Source organism: Cicer arietinum, chromosome 6 (assembly GCF_000331145.2).
Source record: "Cicer arietinum cultivar CDC Frontier isolate Library 1 chromosome 6, Cicar.CDCFrontier_v2.0, whole genome shotgun sequence".
NCBI classification, from domain to species: domain Eukaryota; kingdom Viridiplantae; phylum Streptophyta; class Magnoliopsida; order Fabales; family Fabaceae; genus Cicer; species Cicer arietinum.
The window spans coordinates 30383943-30392142 of NC_021165.2; the positions used below are offsets into that span (position 1 = coordinate 30383943).

The following is an 8200-nucleotide window of genomic DNA, read 5'->3' on the forward strand; positions in this document are numbered from 1 at the left end:
ACAATAAATTTATGCCACCGAAAATATTATTGGGTTGAGTTGCGGATTAAGTCGCTCATGGCACTGCCCAAGTTGTGCAAGACAAATTATCAACTGTGAAGTCCCAGGAAGCCAGACTATCGGAGTTCTATTGCACCGTAGAAAATTGTTCTATAAATATACCCTCAATATGCCGATTAAAGCCACTTGTAATATGGTACTATGATCACTCATAACTATGACACAAAAATCGTCCTAAGAGGACATTGGTATTAGGACAACTCAAAAATAGAAGGGACTACGACATAAAAACCGCTCTAAAAATCGAAGGGTTTATGGCACAAACTGCTCTAAAAGGAAGCTAGTATTAGGACCACTAAAAATCGAAGGGACAAATAGAAATGGGAGAAGTGGCTCATAAATCCATCAGAAGAGGAAGAAAAGAGAAAGTTGAGAATTGTATCATGGTGTGTTTTTGAACTGAGAGGGATTATCTAGCAGTAGATAGGACTAGAGAAACCTATTTTTGTTGAACTACTCCGTTGACCAACTACTCCAACAATGATGGGTTGACCCGGTAATAAGAAGAAGAAAAAAATTGACTCGAAACTGCTTAGGTGCTTCTTTCACTAAGAACAACTTATACACGAAAATTGAGTGAGTGGAGTAAAATTAGGATAAACTAGATTGTGGCTTGCGCATTGCGCAACTGTTAATTAATTTATATTTTAAAGTGGTATACTATATATGTTGAGTAAAATAATTAAAAAAAAAATTGTTTTTAAAAGAGAAATATAGGGAGAAGACATTTTAAACATTCATAGTTTGTAAAATCTAAGCTTTCCAAATATGTGATTAATTCAAGGGGACGGTGTTAACTATTTATTGGAAGATGTTATCTTTTGTATTAGTTTGATTGGAATGAATCATGGTCTCCCTATAATTTGTATAATGAGTAGTTCAATATGTCAAAAGTAATAGTTAAATTTGAATTTACAATATATGTCAAAATGTGTTTATAACATTTTACCTATTTGATAGACTCTTATAGAACTTGATGTATAGATTAGTGTTTAAAATTTAGAATTAGTGATTAAATATGTTTTAGTTTCTAAAAGATCTCATATTCTTATAAAATGGTTAGGACAAAAAATGGAGATATTTTTATAGTAACTAAAAAGCATTTGATGATTGGGGTTAGTGTATGCTAATAATATTTGGAATAATGTGATCAACACAGGGCATAACATTAGATGACAAAACATGTATTTATAGGGGTGCTAGTTAAAGATAATAATAACTACAAATTGCGCTTGTATTCAATGGAGGTGAAGCTAGTGATTTTTTATTTTTTTTCATCTTATGTGGCCTACGTTGACACTTTTGAAAACCAAATATGGATATCTCTACAGTGATTCATTTAGGTTGTGATATGTTACATTATTTCAAAGAATGAGTGTCATGACAAAGGTTTTACATAACTCATATAGCTAACTTTATTAATTAATTTTGTTGTAAGAGTTCAAATATTATTTTTAACTATGAATAAATACATATTTAGAAGTACGAAACTTTTATAGGAATAAAAATTCTATATGTACTTGTATTTACAACAAAGATGATATTTCTTCTCAAATGAAGAAATTCCTATATCTTAAACATGATTTGTAAAGTTTTGAATTGAGTATAAAATACGTTACAATTGAAATGTCTTTTGATGCACCAAAAGTATGTGTTACATTTTTCTAACAAAAAAAGTATACATTGTTGAATTCCCATTCAAGAGAGTACATGCTTCAAAATAAATAAATATTGTCACAAAAAACATAGGACATGCTAAAACAGTGTTTTGTATATGCACATGTTATTAGTGTATTAGTTCAAAAGATTTTGACCCAACAAAAATAAGTAGCAAGCCAAAGGCTCTTTCTCCACCAATATTTTTAGTAAACACATCCTACAATAACAGGCACATATAGTCGAAATATATTTTAACAGTAAGCAATGGAGACATACGTACTCTCAATTCAGAAGATGTTGAAGTCTTTTGCAATAAGAAACTTCTCATGTTATTAGGTTCAATATCATACCTTTGCTGACAAGATGTATACAATTGCTAGCAAATACGTAAATGGCAGGTAGAGACGAAAATAGATATCTCTACGGTCATTCTTTTAAGTTGTAATATGTTACATTATTTCAACGAATAAGTGTCATGACAAATGTTTTTACAAAACTGATATTACTAACTCTATTAACCAATCTATCTATTATATATATTTAAAATAGACTCTCATGCCACCTCATAATATTTCTTCCACGTGTGTAAACATATCCCACCTCAGCAAAAAAACTTATGTGTACGCCTTAGAGAGTTCGCTTGTGTTTTTATGTTTCACCTCATTTTTTCTACTTAGTTTCTAAATAATTTTTTCCTCTATTAATCCCTAATATTTTTAATGACTTACACCAACAATTTCTTCTTCCCTCTTGTGTACATCTCAGTCATTCGCCATCCTCCCAAAATTATCTTCTTCTTCAAAATCGCCGACTTTACTCCAAATATACACTGAAAGAGGTATAGGTTGGTTCATCGCAACAAAAAATTTCCTTCTCGTTGTCCATTTCTGATTTTGCTGCCATAAATTCAATTATTTTCTATGCAATCTTTGAAATCAATCTAGCTCATAGTGACTTAATGCTATGCATAGTTTCTTACATGAAATTCTATCCACGCGACTACCTAGGAAATCCAAGTTGAGATGGGACCAGCCGGCAAACTTCGCTACCCATCATACCCAGAGCAAAATGGTACATGGAAATTCCAGGAATTAGTGTTTTTCAATGCAATGACAAGGTATATTTATACATCAATATTTGTTCCCTCACCCTTCCAAACTATTTTCCTTCTTTAGTTGTTTTTAAGTGTCATTTGCTTTGTGTGTCTCATATTCTTAGTTTTACTTCAACGTAGTATATGTTGAGTAGCTTACAAATTGCAGTTGAAAAAGTTTGACTCAAATAATTTTAAGCATGTTTAAAATATGTATGGCATTGAATTGGATTGAGTAAATTAAATCATTTTAAATTTTAGAACACAAATCTGCATGTATTGAAGAAAATTTTCAAATGTTAAAATGACTTCCATCATTTTAATCATCGATCTTTGTGGTAATTGTGATTTTTTTTATATTTTAAGTCAGATATATTAGAATTTTAATTTACAAGCGTTCAAAATATTATTAATATTGGCAGATGAATGATAATCATTAACATTTTGGTTATAAAGTATTTGGTTACAAAATATTAATTGTCAAACAAGTATAAGTATACAAATAATTACAAATGAATTACTTTAATTTCATCTATTATATATATATATTTAAATATTTATATTTGACTTTTAATTTTGAATATTGGTAAATACATATAATATATAAATATTTAGAAAGATGGACAAAGTCATGTCTCTTTTAATTTTAGTCAGTTTTATTTTACTGAAACTAATTAAATTTAATTTGTTATTTTATAGTGTTAATTGACATGAAAATAAATTAATTTATTTGCAATTATTTGTATTTGATGTATACATGTAATTGTTTGACAATTAATATTTTGTAACCGAATTGTTATAAATTTAAATTTCGATTTTGAAACCAAAATATTAATGATTATGATTACTCAATTAATATTAATAATAGTTTGAATGTTTGTAAATTAAAATTCTAATATATCCGATTTAAAGTTAAAAAAAATTCACAATTACCACAAAATTCGATTATTAAAATGATCGAGTAAGAGAATAAAAAATATTTGTATTTGATTTTCTAATTTGACTATTGGTAAATATATATAATGTATAAATATTTAGAAATGATGGACAAAGTCATTTCTCTTTGAATTTTGATCAGTTTTATTTTACTGAAACTAATAACATTTAATTTGTTGTTTTATAGTGTTAATTGATATGAAATTAAAGTAATTCATTTGCAATTATTTATATTTGATGTATACTTGTAATTGTTTAACAATTAATAGTTTGTAACTGAATTGTTATAAATTTTAGATTTCGGTTTAGAAATCAAAATATTAATGATTATGATTACTCAATTAATATTAATAACAGTTTGAATGTTTGTAAATTAAAATTCTAATATATCTGATTTAAAATAAACAAATTCACAATTACCACACAGATCAATTATTAAAATGATCGAGTAAGAGAACAAAAAATATTTATATTTGATTTTTATTTTTGAATATTGGTAAATATATATAATATATAAATATTTAGAAATGATAGACAAAGTCATGTCTTTTGAATTTTGATCAGCTTTATTTTACTGAAATTATTTAAATTAAATTTATTGTTTTATTGTTTTATAGTGTTAATTGACATGAAATTAAAGTAATTCATTTGCAATTATTTGTATTTGATGTATACTTATAATTGTTTGACGATTAATATTTTGTAATTGTTATAAATTTTGGATTTCGATTTTGAAACCAAAATGTTAATCATTATGATTACTCTATTAATGTTAATAACAATTTGAATGTTTGTAAATTAAAATTTTAATATATCCAATTTAAAATAAAAAAATTCACAATTACCACAAAGATGGATGATTAAAATGATCGAGTAAAACAACTTAAAAGTAGTAAAGTAAAATACAAGGTGAATGTATTTCCAACAATTTCATTTTAATCATTTTTAGTTTCAGCAATAAAGTATTATATTTTATAATTCAATTGTATATCAATTGAGTCTATATCTTAATTTCAATTATCAAATACATTACTTTAATATTTGACATATCCATCGATCTCAATATTAATACGTTACTTTATTTATTCAAGTCATTCGTCTAAATTAATACTTCTCTTCTATGAGTTATATTGGTAAAATTGTATATATATTATTGATATAAATACTAAATTGGAACATAAAACTTCATATTAATTTTTTTAAATCCACTTAAATTAAATAAATAAAATATATCTGCGCAACATGCGGGTTAGCATCTAGTATTTTATTAAATGAAAACTTTGTTGGTAAGGTATAGCACTATACCTCAATAATCTGTGAAAGCTTCTTAGTTCTTACTATTTTCCTTCTTGAGTTAATTGTTTAAGAGCGAGATCATATATTACTCCTATTGCAGATTGCAGATTTTGGATTAACCAAGCTGAGTGATGTTGCTAATTCAACAGATAACACTGATCATGTGGCAGGCACATTTGGTTACATGCCACCGGAGTATGATGATTTCTGCTTCTCTTTTTGTGATTGATAAATGATAACTATCTTAGACAATAGTCATGATGACTCGTGAGATATAAGAGTCTTTCCCTCCGAATGCGTCTGATGAAGAAGTTTTCTCAGTAGTAATGAACTAGACATAACTAATGAGAGGAAAAAGAAAAAACTAGTCCAATTCCTTAGTTTAATTCTACCATTCAATTTTGTGCAGAAATGCATATGGACGTATATCGCGCAAGATAGATGTATATGCTTTTGGAGTTGTTCTTTATGAACTAATTTCTACTAAAGCAGCATTGATCAAGATCAATAAACTTAGTACTGAGTTCGAGAGCCTCGAGATTAAAACCAATGAATCTACCGATGAATACAAGAGCCTTATAGCTTTGGTAATTGATTGTTAATGTCTCATCAATTTTAAATTCTCAATTAAAAGCCTTCTATGGTTATACATAATTAATTAGTGCCATATATATGTTCATATACTGTCTTTTTTTTTTTTTAACTTCTTATGATATGTACCTCAGTTTGATGAAGTTATTTATCAAGTGGGAGATCCTGTAGAAGTTCTAAGAAAACTGGTGGATCCAGGCTAGGAGACAAATATTCAATTGATTCCATTAGCAAGGTATTTATTTATGAATCATAAACAGTTTTTGTGTTTCTGATTTCACTTTTGAACATCATGCAAGCTTTACCTGTTTGACCCACTGGCAGATGGCACAGCTTGCTAAGGCTTGCACAAACCGAGATCCGAAGCGACGCCCGACAATGAGAGATGCTGTGGTTTCTCTTATGAAACTAAATTCTACCATGGATCATAGAACTAGGACAGATAGTGCAGTATTGAGTCATGATATGGAGCATGATTCTAATTGAAATTCCAGTGTAAAACTTAATACTATTCTATTCTGTGTTGGTTGTAAAACTTATTATAAGAGAAGAAGAACAGAAAGAAAAAAAAATCAAAATGTTAATAATGTCTTCCATGAATGATTCTTTGCATCAGACATAAATATATAGAAAAAGTAAAATCTAAAACCTTTTTAATCTAATACAAATTATACAATGTCTTAGCATTGTTAAGTCCCACATCACTTAGAATATATCATAACTAATTGTATATAACTGTCTAATGTGCAACACTGTTCGCTGAGTTGGGTAACGCCAGCTTGTAACCTGAGTGGGAGCAATAGAGTGATGGAACTTGGCTATAGCTTGTTGGGCTGGGCTGGTAGATGCAATATGCCGGCCTGCCCGCTCCAAGTTATGAGTTGGGCCACGGTACTTGGACTAAAGCTTGGGTGTCTTGGTCCCTAAACTATAGAGGGCACTGCGTGAGGCTGGTTTCACAGAGCAGCGAAGACTTCTGGCTCATGACAGTGGAAGGATTACAGGCTGCTGCACTTCGAGCCCAATAAGCCTGGTGAGCCTAGCTTCTGAACCATCACTTTTTTTGTCCTTTTAAAGGCACCAGTTATTATGTTTAAAAGACAATTTTACCCTCTATCACATATATAAAAACCAAAAAAAAATTTTACCCACACTTTTCACCAAATCATTCGAACATTTCAAATATTCGATCCAGAATCAACCTAACCTTCGAAGATCTCAAAGATTCGAAACGCAAAAGTAAGTTTCCTTTCGAAAATTTGCAGTTTTTGAAACTTTCGAAATGCATTTGTAAGATTCCAAAACAGAAGAAAGTTTCGAAAGTTTCCTTGAATTTGAAACCTTCGAAATGCATTCCTCGAACATTTTGAAATCTTCGAAACAAGAAACTTTCGAAAGTTTCTTGAATTGAAATCTTGGAAATGCAAGGCCAGGGGAAACTTTCGAAATGTTCTGGGAAAGTTTCGAAACACAGGTTCGAAAGTTTGGATCTGGGAAAGGTTCGAAACCCAGTTTCGAAGGTTTGGATGGGAAAGGTTCGAAACGTACGTTTATATATTATTTTTAATTTTTTGAAACGAAATTGGACATATTATTTATATATTATTACATTTATATATTATTAATATATTATTTATATATTGTTACATTGATTTTTTATTGTTTATAATTTTTTTTAATATTTATATATTTATATGTTGCAGTGCCTAGGATGAGAGGTGCTTTCGGCCAAATTATTCGCAATATTGTAGGTGGTGATAGAGGTGGTGATGGTGTTGAGAGAATTCCACCAACAGCATCAAATAGACGACGAAACGAAGCAAATCGTCAAATTAGACATCGTCGTCGAAGACAAGACATCCATGATGATGTCCCTGAGCCTCAGATGGAGGAGGATGTCACTGAGCCTCAGATGGAGGACCATGTCCCTGAGCCTCAGATGGAACATGCTGATGATGCTGGATTCCCCGGAGGACCTACGTTGAGACATGTGTTGACACAGTATGAGCACCACGTGGCTCGGCGACTATGGGAAGGAGAGGTATATTTCAATTTGAGGCATTTTAAGTCTATTTAATTCAAGTGTTTATTGAAATATATTTATTCAATTATATATTTAATTGTTTATTTAAATTTATATATTTAAATATTAAATTAAGTTTATTTAATTAATTGTTTAGTTAAATTTATATATAATTAATTGTTTAGTTAAATTTATATATAATTAATTGTTTAGTTAAATTTATATATAATTAATTGTTTAGTTAAATTTATATATAATTAATTGTTTAGTTAAATTTATATATAATTAATTGTTTAGTTAAATTTATATATAATTAATTGTTTAGTTAAATTTATATATAATTAATTGTTTAGTTAAATTTATTTAAATTTATTTATTCAAATATTTGTTTAAGTTGATTTAAATTTATTTTATTCAAATATTTGTTTAAGGTTATTTAATTAAGTTTATTTAATTTGTTGTTTGTTTAAATTTATTTATTCAATTAGTTGTTTAAGTTGATTTAAGTAATTGTTTATTTAAATATATTTATTGAATTATTT

At 28.5% G+C, this 8200-nt stretch overlaps 1 pseudogene; it reads left to right on the top strand.

The window, feature by feature from the left end:
* Positions 1-2741: 2741 nt before the first annotated feature.
* LOC105851306 (lysM domain receptor-like kinase 3) lies at positions 2742-6189 on the top strand (annotated as a pseudogene).
* Positions 6190-8200: the final 2011 nt, after the last annotated feature.